This window comes from Heptranchias perlo, chromosome 20 (genome assembly GCF_035084215.1).
Source record: "Heptranchias perlo isolate sHepPer1 chromosome 20, sHepPer1.hap1, whole genome shotgun sequence".
NCBI lineage: Eukaryota > Metazoa > Chordata > Chondrichthyes > Hexanchiformes > Hexanchidae > Heptranchias > Heptranchias perlo.
The window spans coordinates 13,993,668-14,019,069 of NC_090344.1; the positions used below are offsets into that span (position 1 = coordinate 13,993,668).

Below are 25,402 nucleotides of genomic sequence, written 5' to 3' on the forward strand. Positions count from 1 at the left end.
AGAATTGAATTACATCCAGAGCATGTTTGAGCTCCAGAGGACAGAGTTCGGAAGTTTCCATGTCACAACACAAGTGAAGTAAATAAAATGTCTCAAGATGATGAGGAGATTGAAGCTGATTGTGAATTTATCTCAATTCAGACGGTCTCATTGATATTGGATGATGGGATAGAGAGCCACATATCCAAGTTTGCTGATGACACCAAGATGGGCAGCATTGTAAGCAGAGTAGATAGAGGCATAAAATTACAGAGAGACAGTAATATAATAAATGAATGGGCAAAACTGTGGCAAATGGATTTGAATTGACGCAAGTGTGAGGTCATCCACTTTGGACCTAAAAAGGATAGATCAGAATACGTTCTACATAGAGAAAAACTTGAAACTGTGGAGTTCCAAAGGGACATAGGGTCCATGTACATAGATCATTAAATATCATAGACAGGTACAGAAAATAATCGAAAAGGCTAATGGAATGCTGGCCTTTATATCTAGAGGACTAGACGACAAGGGGATAGACATTATGCTACAGCGATACAAACCTCTTGTTAGACCACACCTGGAGTACTGTGTTCAGTTCTGAGCACCGCATCTTAGGAAGGATATATTGGCCGTGAATGGAGTGCAGCGTAGATTTACTAGAATGATACCTGGACTCCAAGGGTTAAATTACGAGGAGAGATTACACAAACTAGGGCTATATTCCCCGAAATTTAGTAGATTAAGGGCTGATTTGATCGAAGTTTTCAAGATATTAATGAGAACTGATGGGGTTGATGGTGAGAAACCATTTCCGCTGGTTGGGGAGTCCAGGATGGGGGGACACGGCCGAAACATTGGAGTCAGGACTTTCAGGACTGAAGTTAGGAAATACTTCTATCAGCAAAAGGAGGTGGAAGTTTGAAAATCTTTTTCGCAAACGGCAGTTGATGCGAGCTCAATTGTTGATTTTAAAGCTGAGATTGAAATATTTTTGTTCACCAAAGGTATTAAGAGATATGCGGCTCAGGGCCAGATATGGAGTTACGTCACAGATCAGCCGTGATCTCATTGAATTGTGGAACAGGCTCGAGGTGCCCAAATGGCCCACTCCTGTTCCCAAGTTCCGCATGGTCCAGAATGCAAAAACTTCCTGCATTGGCCGGGAATCGAACCCGGGTCTCCCGCGTGGCAGGCGAGAATTCTACCCCTGAACCACCAATGCTCATAAAGGATGCCTTGCTTGTTTCCATTTGAAATGATCTCTGAACGAACATGCCGTCTGCTGTTGGGATGGCCGAGTGATTGAAGCGTTGGTCTCAAAATTCCAATGGTGTTTTTCTCCCTCGATTTGAATTCTGCTCGCAGCGTCACTGTTTAAAGATCTCTTCAATGCTGAAATAGAAAAATTGGAGTTAGTTGACCGCATTTATTTCTCGCTCAGCATGACAGATATTTCAGCGTGGCCGGTGCTTTTGATTGGGTGCCCAAACTTCTCTTGAAAGATTTCAAGACCCGAGAAGGAATCTCTCCCAATCTGTAACTTAAATTCTGCTAGTTTACAAGACCTGACATTTTTACTCTTTATTTTCTTTTCGTGCATCTCTCTATCTCCCCCTGTCTCTGACTCTTGTCTCTCTGTGTTGTCCCCGATGTAATTCTGAGGCTTCCTTGAACAGCGAAGGCCGATCTGAACTGCAAAACCAGCAGAGAAGGGTAAAGAATAAAAAGATTGAGGCGGTTGGACAAGTAAAGTTGGAACCCAGCTGATAAATTCGGAGCTAATGTACCCACATTTATGTCTCTTCGCCCTCATAGTGAATGGAAGCAGCAATTTGAGTGAAATATACTTATGGTAGAGTGTAAACTATGACGATGCCGAGACAGACGACAATGTCGTTTCGGAGCAATTCGTTCTGTAAAGTGTTACTTGATAATACAAGTCGTACATTCAAAACTGATTTGTTTAAGAGAGGGTAATATTGTCGATGTGAAATAATTCGTGTAGAACCTGATGTTGCTCTACATCGTACATCGTACAAGAAAGCGAGATTGGAGGGACAGAGCGTTCTGAAAGGATGGTGGATCGGCTTCAAGGCAGCGAAATTTTACACTGGCTGCACGGCTCTGTTGCCAGTTGGTCTTTGGGTCTGATTCTCGCTCAGGGAGTTTCACTGGTTCAAGTGCCGGATCAGCCCCGTTGTGTCCCCATTTTTGGTCAAAAATCACCAATTGGCTTCTCACAGCTTTTCAGCGGTTTTGACTTATCTCCAGCAGAGAATGTTTGAGCGCCAGAGGACAGAATGCAGAGGGTTTGTCCACGCAACACACTGAGACGAAATGAAGACAAGTTTTCTAGAAGTTGGACTGACTGAAGCCGGCAAATTAATTTATCCCAACTCAGGCGATCTCATGGGTACAGAATACAAAAGGTAAAGGATTCTGAATTGGACTGGAACCAAATCCCTGATTTCCCACCGGCAGGCGAAGATACTAACACTGAAATACTAATGCACACACAACTGCAAACTGCACGTGTAGCGTTGGGTACATGTCCAGAACATGCAGTCTGGCAGAGTTCCCGTGATAACCCTACGCAGTCTGCTCCACTGCCGTGCAGTTCCTGTGGGTTACGTAAGGAGTGGGTCAAACATAGCCGTGTAATTCAATGGGGGCTTGAAACCACCTCACATCGCCACTGTGAAATGCTCAAATAAATAAGAGCTCTAGTTACCAGGCAGTGTTTACTCCCTCAGAGCATAAAGGATAATCCAGCCCATTGTTCACCTAAAAGATTTCACGACATGAGACTGAATTTATTTTAACCTGTACTTTAAATTCTGCTCAATCACAGAATTTGGAGATTTATACTATTTTTCTTTGCATGCATCTCTCTATCTCTGTCTGTGTTTCTTCTTTCTCTCTATTTCCCCTGATGGACTTATCAGGCTTCCTTGAACGGCCAGGTCTGGAAACCCGGGATGGGACAAGGCTGTCGGATCTTCAGTCCAGTTGCTTTATTTCGACGGGATGAGCTTTGCTGTTTTTCGTCTCCGCTTTCGGAAAATATAAACCCAGATGGAAATTCCCCTCCTCGGGTCCCGTCACCTCCCGGTAATGGAAATGAACCCGATCTATCACTCGGTCTTAATATCTGTATTCTCATTGCTTAAGAATAAAATTATGGGGCTACAGCTAGTCTCAGGACACATTTTAGAAATTAACACATAACAGACTTATTCGGAAACGTGGGATTAAAGGGCAGGTGATAACCTGGGCACATAATTGGCTAAAGGGAAGGAGGCAGAGAGTAGTGGTGAACGGATGTTTTTCTGACTGGAGAGAAATATGCAGTGTGATCCCCCGGGGGTCGGTATTAGGACTATTGCTTTTCTTGTTTTTATAAATGACTTGGATGTGGGAATAGGGAGTACGATTTCGAAGTTTGCGGATGATACAAAACTTGGCAACGTAGCAAATAGTGAGGAAGATAGTAGCAGATTTCAGGAGGACATAGACAGACTAGTGAAACGGGAAGTCACGTGACAGATTTAACGCAGATCAGTTTGAAGTGATGCACTTTTGGAAGAAGAACAATTTATGGCTGGTTGCAAGAGCAGAGGGACCTGGGGTGCATATTCACAAAACAGGGCAAGTTGATAAGGCGGTTAAGCAAGCGAATGGGGTACTTCGCTTTGTAAATAGGACATTGAATATAGAAACAAGGAAGTCATACTAAACCATTACAAATCATTGGTTCGGCTCAGCTGGAATATATTGTACGGTTCTGGGTACCACACTTTAGAATGAAAAGGCATTGAAGAGGATTCAGAGCAGGTTGACCTGGATAATACCAGGGTTGAGGAACTTCAGTTATGTGGAGAGATTGGAGAAGCTGGAATTATTCCAGTTACAGCAGAGAAGGTTAAGGAGTGAATCTAATGGATGTATTCAAAGTAATGAGGGGTTTTGAAAGATCAAGTAGGTAGGAATTGCTTCCTCTGGCAAGTGGGTCAGTAACCAGAGGTCATAGATTTAAAATAATTGGCAAAAGAACTAGAGGGGAGTTGAGGAGAATTTTAACCGTGAAATTCGGCTTTTCTATTCCCTTATGAATATCGCAGATTATAATATCCAGGCGGGGTGGGACTGAATGGGGGATAGAGTGCGGAGATTGGAATGGAAGCTCATCAGAATGAACTTGGTCTCATCAGTTTTTGTTATTTTTCCTACCAGTTGCCCCAAGCAGGCGGTGAACCTTCTTCTCGAGAGAGGATCGTCATTTCAGTTCAGAAGGAAAAAGGTATCAAGAAAATCGGGTGACACAGACACGGAATGATCCGAGACTGACAGCAATTCCCATTGAAACTGACACAGACACGGAATGATCCGGGACTTACAGCACATCCCTTTTAAACAGACACAGGCACGGAATGATCCGGACATAAATCATCATTATGGTACATATGTTTTTCTGACGTTGACCATAAGATTTGCTCCTTTTTCAATGACTCCGCTTTTCTCTTTGATGCTTCGCGACCATTCTCATTTCAACACGTTCGTGGAAGGAACTTGCTGATTTCAGCAAACAACGCAAAAACCTCTGCCCGCCGTTTCGAGAAGGATGGGACTTTAACCAGACCTGCTGGACATCCTGAATTCGGGAAAGAAGACTTAAACACAATAACGACGAGGGTGGGATTCGAACCCACGCGTGCAGAGCACAATGGATTAGCAGTCCATCGCCTTAACCTCTCGGCCACCTCGTCACATGAGGAAGCTTGCGAAATCCCTTTTACTCAAAATGAAAATACTGGTTATGTTGCCAATCTGAAATAAAAACAGTGAATGTGGATATCCTCAGCAGGTCAGGCAGAATCTTTATATATAGAAACAGAGTTAACGTTTCAGGTCGATGACCATCACATGAGTATTACATCACACTCCTGACTTGCGCCTTGCAGATCGGAGAACAGCTTTGGAGAGTCACGAGGTGAGTCACTCACCGCAGAACATCCAGCCTCTGACCTGCTCTAACAGCCACAGTATCTCTGTGGCTGGCCCAGTTAAGTTTCTGGTCAATGGTGATCCTCAGGATGTTACTCGGGGGGATTCGGCGATGGTAATGCCATAGTAATGGTAATCTCCCACAGAAGAGATTTACTGGAAAGATTCCAGGGATGAGGGTCTTTAGTTACATGGATAGATTGGAGAAGCTGAGGTTGTTCTCCTTCGAACAGAGAAGGTTGCGAGGAGATTTGATAGAAGTATTCAAAATCATGAAGAGAGTAGATAGAGAGAAACTGATCCCGTTGGCGGAAGGGTCAAGGACCAGAGCACATAGATCTCAGGTCTTTGGCAAAAGAACCAAAGTTGAAGGAAAAACTTTTTTTTACACAGCGAGTGGTTATGATGTGGAATGCACCGTCCGAGGGGTTGTTGGTGGCAGATTCAATCATGGCCTTCAAAAGGGAACTGGATAAGTATTTGAAAGGAAAAAAATACAGGGCTACAGGGAAAGGGTGGGGGAGTGGGTCTTGCTGAATTGCTCTTGCAGAGAGCCGGCACGGACTCAATGTGCCGAATGGCCTCTTTCCGTGCTGTAACATTTCTATGCTTCTATTCTATTTGTAGGAGGCGATGCAAAACGACCGGAGCGTGACGTCAATCGACCTGCTCATGTACATTCCCTGATAATAAATCCTAGTGTGAGGGAAAGAAGAAATTCATAATTATTGTACTTATTTTTTATCTTATGCTGACCACTAGAGATACTCGGTTTACCAGGGGACCATTGTGCACTTTGATTGATAATTCACCGAGATCACACTTTACAGTCCCAACACCTCCGTGCAAGAAACAGTTTAGGTGCTAATTTGACTTTGCTGATTTGAGCAAACAGATGTTCGCCAGCAATGCGGAAAGGCACTTCTTAGAAAAGAAGGATTTTTGGTGAAGAGACCAAACTGAACAGCACCAGCAAATTCTTACAGCGGTGGAATTCGAACCTTGTAATTCAGAAACCAAATCTAACATTTTCGAAAACTAAGCCACTGTCCCACATGGCAATCGATTCGTTGCGGCTGAAAGATGTCATAGAGCTGAAACGTTACCTCTGGCTCTTTCTCCACAGGTTCTGCCTGACCTGCTGAGTGTTTTCAGCATTTTCTGGTTTCATTTTTATGATTTCAGAATGGCTGTTTTCCTGAAAACACCCAATTTGACCCAAGGACAAAGCTCGCACTTCACTTTCCCCACGCGCTTTAAAGTCTGCCGTTTCTGAACAAAATCCCCTCCGCGCCGGACATTCAAAGGATCTTTCACTCACGGCCAACCTCCTGCAATCGACACTTTTTCGCCACTGCCGCTCTTTGCATTTCTCCTCATTCCTTTTCAATCGGACATTTCCACAGACCTGTTAAAATCAAGTGGAACATTTCCGATCTTCCTGCACCGCCCAGATTGCCAAAAGTGCACATTTCAGCCGTCATTCGCAGCGATGCAGCGCCGCCCGTCTCTCCCGCACATCACCTGCTCGGGGAAAAGCTCCAACGACCATGGAAACAATACCCAGTTCTTCAGTTCACATCCCCCGTGTCACAAGATACCCCATGGAAATTTCACGGAGAAGTATGCCGCTGTCCTTCCGATTGCCAGCCCTGCTTTCTTCGTTCTTGTCTCTGGAGCAGTCTCGCAGGTGGGAATGTTTCAAGGCACAAATGAACATTGGTGCGAACGGGACATGTGCCCCCGAGTAACAGCGGTCGATGTGGAGCAAACTTAAAGACATAAGAATGTGAAAGTGAGTGTTAGAGTAGGCAAGGCCGCAGTAAAGTCTCAATGAAATGGACCATGATTGTGGAAGGAAAAAAGTCTGGAAGAAGCGGCGGGTCTGAATTTTGGATCTTTCAGCAGAGACACATGAGAGAATAAAAACAGGATACAGACAAAGGTGCTGGAGGCAGAAAGAAAAAGAACGAATTAAGAGGAATGAAAAGAGAGTGAAAGAAAGGATGGGATAGAAGGCGATGAAAGAAAGAAAGAAAGAAAGAAAGAAAGAGGGGAGAGAGAAAGACAACCGTGCAATACTCACCCGGCAAACGGGCGCTGCTCCCAATCGGCTGCACTTCGCCCCACTGACCCTCGTCCCATTCACAACATCCTACAATATACTGTCAATGCTGTGCAGTGAAACAGAGAGTTTCAAGGTATAAAGACACTCACACCGTCCTACGACACACTTTCAATACCTGTGCAGTGAGACAGCGAGTTTCAAGGTATAGAGACACTCACACACCGTCCTACGATACACTTTCAATACCTGTGCAGTGAGACAGTGAGTTTCAAGGTATAGAGAAACTCACACACCGTCCTACGATACACTTTCAATACATGTGCAGTGAGACAGCGAGTTTCAAGGTATAGAGACACTCACACACAGTCCTACGATACACTTTCAATACCTGTGCAGTGAGACAGCGAGTTTAAAGGTGTAGAGACACTCACACACCGTCCTACGATACACTTTCAATACCTGTGCAGAGCGACAAAGAGTTTAAAGGTACAAAGACATTGACACACCGTCCTACGATACACTTTCAATACATGTGCAGTGAGACAGCGAGTTTAAACGTATAGAGACACTCACCTTTTTGTTCAAAAGTAGCACATCCCAGGAATAAGAGAGAGCGAGGGTCAGTTTCCCTCTCCTGATGGAGCTGAGGCTTGTCAGTCAAGAGTACCCTCCTCCCAGTATTGGCTGTGGAGGAAGTACTGTGTAGATTTAATGGAAGACCTTCAGCCTGACCGAGGTTCGGCTGACTGGCCAGTAATTATTCGATCTACACCTTTCTCCCTTTTTAAACAACGGTACATCTTTAGCAGTCCTCGAATCCTCCGGCATCACATCTGTAACCAGAGATGATTGGAAAATGATGGTCAGAGTATCCGTTATTTCCTTTCTTGCTTCTATTAACAACCTGGGATATATTTCAACCGGGCCTGGGGATTCAGGTGGAATGATTTGGGGATTTTCTATTTTCTGCTTGCAAAAGTTTGCACCGCAGGTCAAGATCAGAAGTCTCGGTCAAAATTAGGACCACTTCCGGGTTTAAACCTCAAATCGTGAATTATGCCACAACCCCAACGAGCCCAAAAACAAATAAATTAACGTGTTACGGACACATTCTATGAGAGGTCTGTCTGTACAATGAAAGGGCGTTTTTGATCAGTCATTCTGATATCCGTTTCCTCCTGAAACTTGAACAAATATAAATTCCACACTCTTATTTTGTCGTTTAATTCCACAAATTAGGTGAAAATAATAAATTACGGAAGGCACTGCTGGGAGTTGAACCCAGGATCTCCTGTTTACAAGACAGTTGCTTTAAACAACTAAGCCACAGCGCCACTTGATACCATTGCTCGCCCACCTCCTCTCACTAATATCTATCAGTGACACGTTACTGTCTGTTTGGGGTTCAGACCGTTTTATCTTTGTCTATTTCGCTTGTCCGTTTACCTGTGCATCCCAATTTCGCCTGCATTTCTCTCTGTTCAACTTTGTGTATCCCTCAGTGCGTTGATACACGGATGATTATGTGTGCTTGTGTTTGTTACATTAAATAAATTAGGGGTTCAGACAATTCTCGCTCTGACATTGGACAACTATTGACCCAAACTTTACAGCGAAGTGTTGTTTATTATGGTGCCGAAACTAAAAAATCGTAAGAGGTCCAAAAAGGGAAAAGGAGATAAACTTGTGAGGGAAAATATTGACAACAATCAAGGTTTTTACACGTATATTAAGAGAAAGAAGGGTGACTAAGAGTAACGTGGGCCCCTTAAAGACAGATGGAGGTGATATTGTAATTGAAAATCAGGAAATGCCAGAGTTGCTAAATATTTACTTTTCATCGGTCTTCACAGAAATGGATGGAGCTAACATACCAGAGACACGAGGAAAACTGAAAATAAATCAAGGGGATTCGAATAAGTAAAATAATGGTAATGGAGAAAATAATGAGATGAAAGATAGACAAATCTCCAGGACCTGATGGTTACCATCCCAGGGGACTAAGAGGAATAGGCGAGGAAATTGTATATGTTTTAGTCATGATCGTTCAAAAGTCTCTTGATTCGGGAATTGTTCCTTTGATTGAAACATTTTCACTCTCACTCCATTATTTAGGATGCGTAGGAGAGATAAAGTTAGAAATTAAAGACCCATTAGTCTGAAGTCTGTTGTGGGGGAGTTACCAGTATCTGTTATTAGGGAAATAATGATTGAACACTTGGATAAATATGAAGTCATCAACGAGAGCCAGCATGGATTTGTAAAGGGTAAGTCAAGTCTAACAAAACTAGTTGAACTTTTTGAAGGTGTATCTAACGTGGTAGATAATGGAGTTTCCTTGGGTGTTATATAATATTCACATCCAGATGCATTCGATAAGGTACCACATAAGAAGCTGTGAACAACAATGAGAGTGCGTAGAATTTAAGGCAACCTAATGAAATGGGTTCGGAGTTGGTTAGAAGGTGGGAGACAGAGAGCCAGAATAATAAGGTATGTACTCAAATTGGCAGGATGTGATCAGTGCTGGGGCATTAGCTTTTGACTATATGTATAAATGACGTAGGTGAAGGAATAGGAAGCCGTATCGCCACGTTTGTCGCTAACATCAAATTAGATATCACAGTGAGTAGCGTTTCTGGGTGTATAAGGTTGTGGTGCAATCGGTCAGCCTGCGGTAATTAGAGGACTCTAGAAATACCCAGGTTATGAATTCGAGTCGCACCTTGGATAGACAAACCTTCCAATCCGAGCATTTTGACCGGAGTTCAAGGTGCAACTGGCATGTTCCATAAGGCATCTACTTCTTAGTGTTCCTATGTCGGCACTTGTGGGGACTTGAGTTCCTCTGGCCGACCGTCTTGCAATAGCAGGTGCGAGTTTACTTGTTTATAAGGGAAGAGGGGGCGATTAGCGACAGCTGATAAAGCAAAGCGGCCGACACGAAGTCCTTAAATCTAAAGAACCAAACACACAATTCTTCTTTTCGTTGAGTGGATATTCGTCGATTGGAAGTTTCGTGTGAGGAAAATTTGGAAGGGAAATCTGCTGCCTGGTGTCACTGTGTAACGGGTGAAACTATTCAGTTTACAGATGTTAATACGCTGAAAGGTCGAGAGGCCTTTTCCAGCTCCCGTGTGGGACAAGTTTAGCTTTTGAGCCATTATATAAAGTGTTATTTTTATTGGTGCTAACGATTGACAAGACATTTGGCACAAACAAACAGAATTGTAAACTCACGAGTTCACTGTCCATGTTTCTCACATCATGTTCAACAGAAACAAGGATTCTCCTCAACACGTCACTGAGAATTTTCAAAAAGGGATCCTCATCATGGTTCGACGTCAACGAGAGATAATTCCGAGCACAGGAATCTGCATAATGGAAACTTTTCTAATCGCGAGTCCGGGTAGCTCAATCGGAAGAACATCGGACTTTAAAAACCGATAATGATCTGAAGGTTCAAAGTCTGGTTCAGGCTGTAAATTTTGAAACAGCTGGCAAGTTCTGTCTTTGCAGCGGAGCAACAACTGCGGGACAGACGATGCCTGCGATGTGCTGTCAAAGCTTCGGTGGTATCCTGTTTCCCAGCGATGGACAGAAATGCGCTTTCTTCGGCGGCATTCGCTTCTTTCCGCCAGCAACGTGTGATTGGAGAGAGCGGGGCCGGACAGGCTTCACTCAATCCGGGAGCTGGGGAACATCGAAATCGAAAAACTGATGGATGCAGTGCTGTTTAGAACTGCAGTTATTAACCGAGGCAGCGCTGCAGGATTCTTGAATGATCTCTCACAAATCAACTGAAAACAGTCGCAATGTGCAGCTTTGAGAGGGGCTTTCTGCACCGTTAGGGCAGGAAACGGGAGTGAGGGAGAGACACTGTCGGTAACTCTGTAATGCTTGAGTTTGTGCAGAACTGTACAGAGCTTCGATGAGGTGTTGTGTTTTTTTCATATTTAACTACAGAGTGAATTCTTGCTTCATTTATATTCACTAATTGTTGGTGGATAACGTTTTCAAAATGTTTCCGCTCGGTTTCGATCCGGAGTTATTTAGTGTGTTCGGCGTGCGTGATAATTACTGCACGACGAAAAGTTCACTGTGTAAATGCATATTGGCATAACTCAGATGATAGCTGCCGTCTACAAATGCTCTCAGTGCGAGAGCCGGGTCAGATTCCCGTTCAGGGAATTAAGTTTTACAAAATAGTTTATTGTATTAATTTCGCAAAACTCATTAAACTCTGTAAAAAAGACGAATACTCGTTCTAATCGCCATTAATCAACCAGCAACATTCTGTTTCAGACTGAAGGAAATCCTAACATTTTTTTAATCATTCATGGGATGTCGGCGTCGGTGGAAAGGCCAGCACTTATTGCCCAATCCTAATTGCCCTTGAGAAGATGGAGGTGATCCGTCTTCTTGAACCGCTGCAGTCCGTGTGGTGAAGGTTCTCCCACGGTGCTGTTAGGAAGGGAGTTCCAGGATTTTGACCCAGCGACGATGAAGGAACGGCGATATATTTCCAAGTAACGATGGTGTGTGACTTGGAGGGGGCGTGCAGGTTGCGGTGTTCATATGTGCCTTCTGCCCTTGTCCTTCCAGGTGGTAGAGGTCGCGGGTTTGGGAGGTGCATCTTGTGGATGGTACACACTGCAGCCACGGTGCGCTGGTGGTGGAGGGAGTGAATGTTTAAGGTGGTGGATGATGTGCCAATCAAGTGGGCTGCTTTTTCCTGGGTTGTGTCGAGCCTCTTGAGTGTTGTTGGAGCTGCACACATCCAGGCAAGTGGAGAGTATTCCATCACACTCCTGGCTTATGCCTTGTAGATGTTAGAAAGGTTTTGGGGAGTCACGAGTCTCCAGTGCAATCACACGTTTCCTGTAATGTGATGACCACAACTGCACGCAGTACTCAAGTTGTGGCCTAACTAATGTTTTATACAGTTCAAGCATAACCTCACTGCTATTACAGTCTATGCCTCGGCTAATTAAGGAAAGTATCCGGTATGCCTTTTAACCACCTTATCTACCTGTCCATCTACCTTCAGCGATCTGTGGACATGCACTTCAAACGTCCCTGTGTTGATCTACACCTCTCAGTATCCTCCCAAGCAAGGTAGTTTCAGAGCAACTAAATCTGAAACGTCTTACTTGATAATACAGGTCGTACAGTCAAAACCATTTGGTAAAGGGAGACTAATATTAGTGACTGAAAATAGTTAGTGCACAAGTTGATATTGCTGTACACCAGAATAGAAAACGAGATGGGATGGACAGAAACGGTCTGAAAGATGGCTGATCGACTGTGGGAGGCAGCGTACATTTATACTGGCTGCACTCCAGCCAGTGGTTTGTTTTTCTCGAGGTATGATTCTCACTTGGGGGATTTTATTGATTAATGATACGAATGGTCCCGGGTTCGAATCCACGACGACCCTGACAACGAGAAGGCTTTTTGTGAAAAGTCACCAATTGGCTTCTGATACCTTTTCAGTGTTGCTGTTGGTCGAATTGAATTATATATAAAGCATTTTTAAGATCAAGAGGAGAGAGTGCTGAACTTTCCAAGGCGAAACACATGTGAAGTAAATAAATGTCTCAAACTGATGAGGAGATTGTAGCTCGATGTGAATTTACCTTCAGGCGGCCTCATTGATATTAGATGACAGGATAGAACGCCACATATCCAAGTCAGCCGATAACACCAAGATGGGCAACATTGTACGCAGTGCAGATGGAAGAACAATATTACAGAGAGACATTAATATAATAAATGAATGGGCAAAACTGTGACAAATGGATTTCAATTTAGTCCAGTGTGAGATCATCCACTTTGGACCTAAATAGGATATTTCAGAATACTTTCTAAATGATGAAATGCTCGACGCTGTGGAGGTCCAAAGGGACTTAGCGGTCCAGCTACATCGTCATTAGAATGTCATGGACAGGTGCAGAAAATAATCAAAAAGTTTAATGTAATGCTGGCCTTTATATTTAGAGGAATAGAATACTAGAGAATAGACATTATGCTACAGCTATTCAAATATCTGGTTAGACCACACTTGTAGTACTGTGTTCAGTTCTGGGCACCGCACCTGCGGAAGGATAAATTGGCTGTGGAGGGAGTGCAGTGTAGATTTACTACAATGATAACTGGACTCCAAGGGTTAAATTCCGACGAGAGATTACACAAACGAGGTTTGTTTCCCCTGGAATTTGGTAGGTTAAGGGCTGATTTCATCGAAGTTTTCAAGATATTAAGGGGAATTGTTGGGGTAGATGGAGAGAAACTATTTCTGCTCGTTGGGTGCCTGGGACGAGGAGACATCGCATAAACATTCGAGTCAGCAATTTCAGGAGTGAAGTTGGGAAACACTTCCACAAGCAAAGGGAGGTAGAAGTTTGGAACTCTCTTTCGCAAACAGCAGTTGATGCAAGCTTAATTGTTAATTTTTAACCTGAGATTGATAGGTTTTTGTGAACCAGAGGAATTAAGGTTTCTGATGCTCAGTCGGTGATATGGATGTTGGTCACAGATCAGCCATAATCTCATTCAATTGCAGAACACTCTCGAGGGGCAAAATGGCCGACTCCAGTTCCCAAGTTGCTCATTGGTGCAGAATGCTAAACGATCCTGCATTGGCCGGGAATCGAACCCGAGTCCCTCGCGTGGGAGGCGAGAATTCTACCACTGAACCACCAATGCTGGCACATATGCTAACTGCAAATGTCCACTTACGTCTCTTCGCTCTCATAGTGAATGAAAGCAGCAATTTGAGTAAAGTTTACTTGTGTTCGAGTGCATCTTGTGACGACACCGAGACAGACGACAATGTCGTTTCAGCGCAGTTCATTCTGTAAAGTGTTACTTGATATTACAAGTCGTACATTCAAAACAAATTTGATAAAGAGAGACTAATATTCTTGATTTGAAATAATTGGTGCAGAACCTGATATTGCTCTGCATCGTACATGGTACAAGAAGCGAGATTGGATGGACAGAGCGTTCTGAAAGGATGGCGGATCGGGTATATGGGAGTGGAATTTTACCCTCGCTGAACGTCTCCGTTGCATTTGGGTCTGATTTTTGCTCAGGGAGTTTCATTGGTTCAAACCGGATGAGCCCCGTTGTGTCCCCATTTTTAATCCAAAGTCACCAATTGGTTTCTCACATCTTTTCAGCGGTGCAGAAGGCAGGTTTGACTTATCTCCAGCAGAGCATGTTTGAGCACCAGAGGACAGAATGCAGAGGGTTTGTCCACGTAACACACGTAGACGAAATGAAGATAATCTTTCAGGAAGTTTTACAGATTGAAGCCGGCACGTGAATTTATCACAATTCAGGCGATCTCATGTGTTCAGAATGAAAAGGTAAAGGATGCTGCATTGGCCTGGAACCAAACCCCTGGTTTCCCACCGGCAGACGAGGGTTCCACCACTGAACCGCTAATGTACACACCGCTGCAGGTTGCACGTGTAGCGTTGGACATATGTCTTGAATATACAGTCTGCAAAGCTCCTGGGCAGCCTGTTTCACAGCCGCGCGGTACCTGTGGGTTAACGAGCGAATTATGCAAGGCATGGACTTTGAAATTCACCTGGGCGTTCAAAACCAACTCACACTCATAGTGCGAAATGCTCAAATAAATATGAGCTGTAATTACCAGGCAGTACTTCTCTCAGAGATAAAGAGATAATCCAGCCAAATGTTTACCTGTAAGATATGGGGTTTAATTTAAGCTGCACCTTAAATTCAGCTTAATCACCGAATGTGGAGATTTATGCTATTATTTTCTTTGCGTGCTTCTCTCTACCTCTGTCTGCATTTCTTCTCTCTCTCTGTGTTTTCCCCTGATGGACTTATCAGGCTTCCTTGAACGGCTAGGTCCGGATGGAACATGGCTGTCGGATCTTCAGTCAAATGTTGTATTTCGACGGGATGATCTTTGCGATGTTCCGTCTCCGTTTTCGGAAAACGGAGACGGAACATCTGAAGGCCCAGATGGGCCTTCCCCTCCTCAGGTCCCGTCACCTCCGGGTAATGGGAATGCACCTGATCTATCACTCGGCCTTAATATCTGTATTCTCATTGGTTAAGAATAAGATAACGGGGTTACAGCTATTCTCAGGTCACATTTTAGAAATTAATACGTAACAGATTTATTCGAAAACTAGAAGCACGTGGGGTTAAAGGACCAGTGGTAATGCGGGCACGTAATTGGCTAAGGGATAGGAGGCAGAGAGGAGTGGTGAACGGATGTTTTTCTGACTGGAGGGAAACATGCAGTGGGATCCCCCAGGGGTCGGTACCAGGACTATTGCTTTTCTTGTTATATATAAATGACTTGGATGTGGGAATAGGGAGTACAATTTCGAAGTTTGCGGATATTGCAAAAGTTGAAAAAGTTGTAAATAGTGAGGAAGATAGTAGCAGATTTCAGGAGGACATGGACAGAATGGTGAAATGGGCAGTCACGTGACAGATTTAATGCAGATCAGTGTGAAGTGATGCACTTTTGGAAGAAGAACATGGAGAGTTAGTATAATCTAAATGGAACAATTTATGCAAGAGCAGAGGAACCTGGAGGTGCATATTCACAAAACACGGCAAGTTGTTAAGGCGGTTTAGAAAGCATAAGGGATACTTTGCTTTGTAAATAGGGGCATTGAATACAAAAAAAGGAAGTCATACTAATCCTTACAAATCAGTGGTTAGGCCTCAGCTGGACTATATGTACAGTTCTGGACACCACACTTAAGGATGAAAAGGCATTGAAGGGGATTCAGAGCAGGTTGACCTGGATGATACCAGTGATGAGGGACTTCAGTTACATGGAGAGATTGGAGAAGCTGGGATTATTCTCCTTACAGCAGAGATGGTTAACGGGAGATCTAATAGAGATATTCAAAATAATGAGGGGTTTTGAAAGAGCAAGTAGGGAGAAACTGTTTCCTCTGGGAAGTGGGTCGGTAACCAGAGGTCATAGATTTAAAATAATTGGGAAAAGAACTAGAGGGGAATTGAGGAGAATTGTTTCACACTGAGGGTTTGTTAAGATCAGGAACGCACTTCCTGATAGGATGGTGGAAGCAGATTCCACAGGATTATTCAAACGGCAATTGGACATATTGAAGAGGACTAATTTGCAGGATTATGGGGAAAAATCTGGGGTGTGGGTCGAAATGGAAAGGTCTTCGAAAGAGCCAGCACAGGTACGATGGCCGAATGGCCTCCTTCTGTGCTGTAGGATTCCATGATTACCTTCTGAATCATTACAATTGATGCTATTCAGTGTTGACGAAACAAGAAAATTATAATCGTGATATTCGGCTTCGCCATTCCCTTATGAATATCGCAGATTATAATATCTGGGGGAGGGGGGATGAATGGGGGATAGAGTGCGGAGGTTGGAATGGAAGCCCAGCAGATTGAACTTGGTCTCATCAGTTTTTGTTATTTTTCCTACCAGTTGCCCGATGCAGGCGGTGAACCTTCTCCTCGAGAGAGGATCGTCATTTCAGTTCGGAAGGAAAAAAGGTATCAAGAAAATCGGGTGACACAGACAGGGGATGATCCGGGACTTACAGCACAGCTTTTTAAACAGACACAGAAAAGGAATAATCTGGGCCTTACGGCACATCCCTTTTCAACAGACAGAGACACGGAATAATCTGGAATTTACGGCACATCAGTTTTAAACAGACACAGACACTGAATGATACAGGACTTACCGCAAATCCTTTTAAACAGACACAGACACGGAATGATCCGGGACTTACAGCACATCCCTTTTAAACAGGCAGAGACACAGAATGATCCGGGACTGACAGCACATCCCTTTTAAACGGACACAGACACGGAATGATCCGGGACTGACAGCACATCCCTTTTAAACAGACACAGACACGGAATGATCCGGGACTTACAGCACACCCTTTTAAACAGACACAGACACGGAATGATCCAGGACTTACCGCAAATCCTTTTAAACAGACAGAGACACGGAATGATCCGGGACTTACAGCGCTTCCCTTTTAAACAGACAGAGACACGGAATGATCTGGGACTTACAGCACATCCCGTTTAAGCAGGCAGAGACACAGAATGATCCGGGACATACAGCACATCCCTTTTAAACAGACAGAGACACGGAATGATCCGGGACATACAGCACATCCCTTTTAAACAGACAGAGACACGGAATGATCCGGGACTTACAGCACATCCCGTTTAAGCAGGCAGAGACGGAATGATCCGAGACTTACAGCACATCCCTTTTAAACAGGCAGAGACACAGAATGATCCGGGACATACAGCACATCCCTTTTAAACAGACAGAGACACGGAATGATCCGGGACTTACAGCACATCCCTTTTAAGCAGGCAGAGACACGGAATGATCCGGGACTAACTGCACATCCCTTTTAAACAGGCAGAGACACAGAATGATCCGGGACATACAGCACATCCCTTTTAAATAGACACAGACACAGAATGATCCGGGACTTACAACCCATCCCTTTTGAACAGACACAGACACGGAATGATCCGGGACTTACAGTACATCGCTTTTAAATAGACACAGACACGGAATGATCCCGGACTTACAACCCATCCCTTTTGAACAGACACAGACACGGAATGATCCGGGACTTACAACCCATCCCTTTTGAACAGACACAGACACGGAATGATCCGGGACTTACAACCCATCCCTTTTGAACAGACACAGACACGGAATGATCCAGGATATAAACCACAATTATGGTCGATTAGTTTCTCTGACGTTGACCATAAGATCGACTCTTTTTACCAGGACACCGCTGTCCGTTTGTTCCGTCGCGATCTCACAATCTCTGCACCTTCGTGGAAGGAAATGTTGCTGATTGCAGCAAACAACGCAAAAACCTCCGTCTGCCGTTTCGAGAAGCATGGGACTTACAGCCACAACTTCTGGATGGAGTGAATGAGAGAAACAAGACTTCAACACAATACCGACGAGGATGGGATTCGAACCCACGCGTGCAGAGCAAAATACATTAACAATCGATTGATTTAACCGCTCGACCACCGCGTCACATAAGCAGAAACTGGAAAGCCCTTTTATTCAAAATGAAAATACTGGCTATGTTGCCAATCTGAAATAATAACAGTCGATGCTGGAAATCGTCAGCATTTCAGACAGAATCTTTAGATATAGAAGTAGAGTTAATGTTTCAGGTCGATAACCTTTCGTCTGAGCTGAGTCAGAATAAAAGCGCTTTTATTTTCATTTTTTGAATGCAAAGCCCTGGATTCTGAGGACAAGAATGTCTGACCATACAATATGACCTGCCCATGCACCCAAATCGAGAATGTTGAAAATATCCAGTCAGCAGAAAACTTCGGTGGAAGAACAGATTTTGTCACTGCATGCAGCATGCTGGAAGGACCAAAGACTAATGGTGAGCGTGGGGAATTGCCAGGATACCAAGCATTAGGATTCACTCGATATTTTGGCAGAGAGACCTTTGATGAATTTCAGATGGAACAGCAACATGTTGAAATCCAGTCGGTGTGTGAAAGAAAGCGAGTGCTGATGGAAGGGGCTGGGAGTTCAGCAGTGTGGAACCGTGTGCCCAAACACAGCAGTTAAATCCGATTCCCAATTAGTGAACCCATCCAAAAGGTCTGTTTGTTTGGTTGAGGGTTTTTTTATTCGTCCATGGGATGTGGGCGTCGCTGGCGAGGCCGGCATTTATTGCCTATCACTAATTGCCCTTGAAAAGATGGTGGTGAGCCGCCTTCTTGAACAGATGCAGTCCGTGTGGTGAAGGTTCTCCCACACTGCTGTTCGGTCGTGAGTTCCAGGATTTTGAACCAACGACTTGGAGGGGAACATGCAGGTGGTATTGTTCCCATCTGCCTGCTGTCCTTGTCCTGCTAGCTGGTAGAGATCGTGGGTTTGGGAGGTGCTGTCGAAGAAGCCTTGGCGAGTTGCTGCAGTGCATCCTATGGATGGTACACACTGCAGCCACTGTGCGCCGGTGGTGAAGGGAGTGAATGTTTAGGGTGGTGGATGGGGTGCCAATCAAGCGGGCTGCTTTGTTCTGGGTGCTGTCGAGCTTATTGAGTGTTGTTGGAGCTGCACTCATCCAGGCAAGTAGAGAGTATTCCATCACACTCCTCACTAGTGCCTTGTAGATGGTGGAAATGTTTTGGGGAGTCAGGAGAATATCCAGCGTCTGACCTGCTCTTGCAGCCACTGTATTTATGTGGCTGGTCCAGTTACGTTTCTGGTCAATGTGACCCCAAGGATGTTGATGGTTGGGGATTCGGCGATGGTAATGCCGTTGAATGTCAAGTGGACATGGTGAGACTCTTTCTTGTTGGAGACAGTCATTGCCTGGCACTTTTCTGGCGCGAATGTTACTTGGCACTCATCAGCCCAAGCCTGGATGTTGTCCAGGTCTTGCTGCATGCGGGCACGGACTGCTTCTTTATCTGAATGGTTGCGAATGGAACTGAACACCGTGCAATCATCAGCGAACATCCCCATTTCTGACTTTATGATGGAGGGAAGGTCATTGATGAAGCAGCTGAAGATGGTTGGGCCTAGGACACTGCCCTGTACTGTACATTACTTTTTAATATTACAGCTAAGCAGAGCACTTGAGCAGTCGCAGCTGTGACTTTGACTTTTCTCCCTCTCCTTCAGATCTCCCCGGCAACTGCCACTAACCAACTGCAATCTTCTGTCTCACTTCTCCACGAGAAAGTTCCGTGCCTCAGTTTTCAAATGAAATAACTTCCATCTCTTCAGTCACGGACAGCCCAGAGAGAGTTTCTGAGTCTCAGGTCCCACTTTGCCTCAATCCTCCATGAAGTACCATGCAAAAATGTCCTTCAGTTAATAATAATATAAATGAAAGTTCTTATCTTTTGGAGTTTTGTTCAGATTCCACGGCTTTTAAAGATCATTGCGGATATTTGACGAAGCGCCTCTTGATTGACGGCTTCTCTTTGATTAAGATTCCGAAGCGACCATTGAGAGGCCGAAAATCAAGCTGTTTGTCAGAAACACTGTTATTTCGGTACTGATGAAAGCAGTATGGGCTCTGGAAGTGCTCAGGTTGTGAGTTTCAGTCTCACCTTCAACAATCCAACATTTCACTCCGGGCATTTTGTTCAAAGTACAACTGGTATGTTCCATGATGCATCTACTTCTTAGTGTTCCCATGTGGGCACTTGGGTTCCTCTGGCCTTCCGTCTTGCTTGAGCAGATGCGAGTTTCGTTGTTTTCGAGGGAGAGGGGGATCTCAGCGTCAGCTGATATGGCAAAGGGGCCGGGATGAGATCTTTAAATGGAAGGAACCAAACATACGATAATTATTTTCGTTGAGCGGATATTCATCGGTTGGAAGTTTCGTGTGGGGAAAATTTGGAAGGGAAATCTGCTGCCTGGTGTCACTGTGTAACGGGTGAAATTATTCAGCTTACAGATGTTAATACGCTGAAAGGTCGAGAGGCCTTTTCCAACTCCCGTGTGGGACAAGTTCAGCTTTTGGGCCAATGGGTAAAGTGTTATTTTAATTGGAGCTAACGAATGACAAGACATTTGGCACAAACAAGAAGAATTTGAGCTCACGAGTTCGCTGTCCATGTTTCTTGGATCATGTTGAATAAAATCAAGGATACCCCTCAACACGTGACTGAGAATTTTAGAACAGTGACCATCACCCCTGTTCGACGTCTTCGAGGGATAATTCAGAGTCCTCTTATGAATATTTAAGATGGGAACTAAACGATTAGCGAGCCAGGGTAGCTCGTTCGTTAAAGCATCAAACATTTAAAGCGGGTAGTGATATCAGGGTCCAGTGTTCAAGGTATAAATTTTGAAACAGCTGGTAAATTCTGAGTTTGTTGCGGAGCAACAGCTCCGGGACAGACGATGCCTGTGATGTGTTGTCAAAGCTTCGGAGGTGTCTTGTTTCCCAGGGATGGGCACTAATGCGTTGTCTGCAGCGGGATTTGCAGCTTCCCGCCAGCAATGTGTGATTGGAGAGAGCGGGGCCGAAAGAGGGGCTTAATGTTGTTTCTGTCGTGGCCTCAATCAATCCGGGAGCTGGGGAATATCAAACATCGAAAAACTGATGTTTGTTGCCGCGGCCGCAATGCTGTGGTTATTAACCGAAGCTGCACTTCAGGAGCCTTCAATGATCTCTCACAAATCAGCTGAAATTATTCGCAATGTGCAGCTTTGAGAGGGGCTTTCTGCACCGTCAGTGCAGGAAACGTGAGTGAGTGTTAAACACTGTCTGCACATGTGTCGTGTTTGAGTTTGTGTTGAACCACACAGAGAATGGGACCTGTTCTGTGAGGTGTGGTATTTTATTCACATTGAACCACAGACTGAATTCTTGCTTTTTCACACTTATTGAATTTTAGTGGGTAACGTTTTCAAAATGTTTCTGCCTGGTTTCGAACCGGGGACCTTTCGCGTGTTAGGCGAATGTGATAACCACTACACTACAGAAACCCTCAGATGATAGCTGCTGTCTGCAAATGCTCTCAGTGTGGGAGACGGGTCCCTATCCCGTTCAGGGGATTAACTTCTACAAAATAGTTTACTGTATTAATTTCGCAATACTCATTAAACTCTGAAAAAAGACGAATAGTTGTTCAAATCGCCATTAATCAACTAATAACTTTTTGTTTCAGGCTGACGGAAATCCTAACTTCTTTTTATGTGTTCATTCACCAGGCAGAATATCGAAAGTTCAGAGGGGATGTGAAAGAGGAAATAAGAGGGTCAAAGAGAGAGTATAAGAATAGACTGGAGGCCAACATAAAAGGGAATCCAAAAGTCTTCCACAGGCATGTAAACATTAAACGGGTCGTAAGAGCCCTACTCTGATTAGTGACCATAAAGGAGATCTACTCATGGAGGCAGAGTGGGTGGCTCAGGGACGAAATGAATACTTTGCATTTGTCTTTACCGAAGATGAAGATGCTGCCAGAGTTACAGTATAGGAAGATATAGTTGAGATACCAGATGGGCGAAACATTGATAAAAAAGAGGTACTTGAAAGGCTATCTGCACTTAAAGTAGATAAGGCACCCGATCCGGATGGGATGCATCTTAGGTTGCTGATATAAGTAAGAGGGGAAATTGCAGAGGTACTGGCCATAATCATCCAAATATCCAAATATACGGCAGTGGTGCAGAGGAGCGGAGAATTGCAAATGTTACACCCTTGTTCAAGAAAGAGTGCAAGGGTGATCCCAGCAACAAGAGGCCAGTCAGGTAACATCAGTGTTGGGGAAACTTTTAGAAACGATAATCCGGGACAGAATTCACAATCACTTGGACGAGTGTGGATTGATTAGTTAAAGGCAAAACGAGTTTAACTAACCTGATGGAATATTTTGATGAGATAACAGAGAGGGTAGATGAAGGCAATGCAGTTGATACGGTGTATATGGACTTTGAAAAGGCATTTAATAAATTGCCCCACTGTAGGCTTATCAGTAAGATTGCGGCCCATGGATAAAGGGGGCAACAGAAACATGGATACAGAATTGGCTAAGGGACAGGAAACAGAAAGTAGTGGTGAGCGGTTGTTTTGTGGACTGGAGGGAGGTGTACAGTGTTGTTCCCCAGGGGTTAGTGATGGGACCACTGATTTTCTTGATATATATTAATGACTTGGACTTGGGTGTACTGGGCACAACTTCAAAATTTGCAGATGACACAAAATTTGGAATGGCGGTAAACACTGTGAAGGATAGTGATACACCTCAAGAGGCGATGGACAGACTGGCTGCATGGCGGACACATGGCAGATGAAATTTAACGCAGAAACATGCATAATGATACATTTCGGTAGGGAGAACGAGGAGAGGCAATATAAACTAGAGGGCACAAATCTAAAAGGGGCACAGGTTCAGAGAGTTCTGTGGGTTTATGTGCACAAATCTTTGAAGGTGGCAGAGCAGGTTGAGAAAGCCGTTAAAAATCATACGGGATCCTGGGCTTTATAAATAGAGGCATAGAGTAAAAAAGCATGGACGTTATGATGAACCTTTATCAAACACTGATTCGGCCACAACTGGAGTATTGTGTCCAGTTCTGTGCACCGCACTTTAGGAAAAATGTGAAGGCCTTCGAGAGGGGGCAGAAGAGATTTACTGGAATGATTGCAGGGATGAGGGACTTCAGTTACTTGGATAGACTGGAGAAGTTGCGTTGTTCTCCTTGGAACAGAGAGAGTTGCGAGGAGAATTAATCAAGTTATTCAAAATGATGATGGGTCGAGACAGAGTAGATGGAGAGAAACTGTTCTCATTGGCAGAAGGGTCGAGAACCAGAGGACATAGATTTCAGGTGACTGGCAAAAGAACCAAAGGTGACATGAGGAAAAACTTCTTTACACAGCGAATGGTTAGGACCTGGAATGCACTGCCCGAGGGGGTGGTGGAGGCAGATTCAATCATGGCCTTCAAAAGGGAACTGGATAATAACTTGAAAGGAAAAGAATTGCACGGCTACGGGGAAACGGTGGGGGAGTGGGACGAGCCGGATTGCTGTTATATTAGAGCCGAATGGCCTCCTTCCGTGCTGCAACCTTTCTCCGAAATCTATGATTTCATGGGATGTGACCGTCGCTGGCAATGCCAGCATTTATTGTGTATCCCTAATTGGCCTTGAGAAGGTGGCGGTGAGCCGCCTTCATGAACCGCTGAAGTCCGTGTGCTGAAGGTTCTCACACAGTGCTGTTAGGCAGGGAGTTCTAGGATTTTGACCCAGCGTCACGTGAGCATGGTGTGTGACTTGGAGGGGAACGTGCAGGTGGTGTTGTTCCCATGCGCCTGCTGCTCTTGTCCTTCTAGCTGGTAGAGGTGGCGGGTTTGGGTGGTGCTGTCGAAGAAGCATTGGCGAATTGCATTGCTGCAGTGCATCTTGTAGATGGTACACACTGCAGCCACGGTGCGCTGGAGGGAGTGAATGTTAAAGATGGTGGATGGGGTGCCAATTAATCGGGCTGCTTTGTCCTGGATGGTGCCTAGCTTCTTGATTGTTGTTGAAGATGCATTCGTCCAGGCATGTGGAGGGTATTCCATCACACTCCTGACTTGTGCCTTGTAGATGGTAGAAAGGTTTTGGAGAGTCATGAGCTGAGTCACTCGCCGTAGAATGCCCAGCCTCTGACCTGCTATTGTAGCCACAGTATTTAAGTTTTTTAATATATATTCGTTCATGGGATGTGGGCGTCGCTGGCGAGGCCAGCATTTGTTGCCCATCCCTAATCACCCTTGAGAAGGTGGTGGTGAGCCGCTTTCTTGAACCGCTGCAGTCCGTGTGGTGAAGGTTCTCCCACACTGCTGTTAGGTAGGGAGTTCCAGTATTTTCACCCAGCAGTGATGAAGGAACGGCGATATATTTCGAAGTCGGGATGGTGTGTGACTTGGAGAGGAACGTGCAGGTGGTATTGTTCCCATGTGCCTGCTGCCATTGTCATTCTTGGTGGAAAAGGTCGTACGTTTGGGAGGTGCTGTCGAAGAAGCCTTGGCGAATTGCTGCAGTGCATCCCAAAGGTTGTACACACTGCAGCCACTGTGGGTCGGTGGTGAAGGGAGTGAATGTTTAGGGTGGTGGATGGGTGCCAATCAAGCGGGCGGCTTTGTCCTGGATCGTGTCGAGCTTCTTGAGTGTTGTTGGAGCTCCACTCATGCAGGCCAGTGGACAGTATTCCATCACACTCCTGACTTGTGCCTTGTATATGGGGAAAGGCTTTGGGAGGCAGGAGGTGAGTCGCTCGCCGCAGAATACTCAGCCTCTGATCTGCTCTTGTCGCCGCACTATTTATATGGATGGTCCAGTTAAGTTTCTGATCAATGGTGAACCCAGGATGTTGATGATGGGGGATTCGCGATGGTAATGCCGTTTAATGTCAAGGGGAGGTGGTTCGATTCTCGCTTGTTGGAGATGGTCATTGCCTGGCACTTGTTTGGCGCCAATGTTACGTGGCACTTATCAGCCTAAGCCTGGATGTTGTCCAGGTCTTGCTGAATGCGAGCTCGGACTGCTTCATTCTTTGAGGGATTGCGAATGGAACTGAACACTGTGCAATCATCAGCGAACGTCACCATTTCTGACCTTATGATGGAGGGAAGGTCATTGATGAAGCAGCTGAAGGTGGTTGGGCCTAATGCACTGCCCTGAAGAACTCCTGCAACAATGTCTTGGGGTTGAGCTGATTGGCCTCCAACAACCACTACCATCTTCCTTTGTGCTAGGTATAAATCCAGCCATTGGAGAGTTTTCCCCTGATTCCCATTTACTTCAATTTTACTAGGGTTCCT

General features: G+C 44.8%; 5 non-coding genes across 5 annotated transcripts; all 5 read right to left on the bottom strand.

The window, feature by feature from the left end:
- Positions 1 to 1,133: 1,133 nt before the first annotated feature.
- On the bottom strand, positions 1,134 to 1,204 carry trnag-gcc (transfer RNA glycine (anticodon GCC)). Its single transcript has one exon. It is a non-coding gene; the product is annotated as a tRNA-Gly (tRNA).
- Positions 1,205 to 4,666: 3,462 nt separating this feature from the next.
- trnas-gcu (transfer RNA serine (anticodon GCU)) lies at positions 4,667 to 4,748 on the bottom strand. The gene has a single exon. It is a non-coding gene; the product is annotated as a tRNA-Ser (tRNA).
- A 3,566-nt stretch (positions 4,749 to 8,314) lies between these two features.
- trnat-ugu (transfer RNA threonine (anticodon UGU)) lies at positions 8,315 to 8,388 on the bottom strand. Its single transcript has one exon. It is a non-coding gene; the product is annotated as a tRNA-Thr (tRNA).
- A 5,303-nt stretch (positions 8,389 to 13,691) lies between these two features.
- Positions 13,692 to 13,762, bottom strand: trnag-ccc (transfer RNA glycine (anticodon CCC)). The gene has a single exon. It is a non-coding gene; the product is annotated as a tRNA-Gly (tRNA).
- A 7,740-nt stretch (positions 13,763 to 21,502) lies between these two features.
- On the bottom strand, positions 21,503 to 21,575 carry trnav-aac (transfer RNA valine (anticodon AAC)). The gene has a single exon. It is a non-coding gene; the product is annotated as a tRNA-Val (tRNA).
- Between the last annotated feature and the right edge of the window lie 3,827 nt (positions 21,576 to 25,402).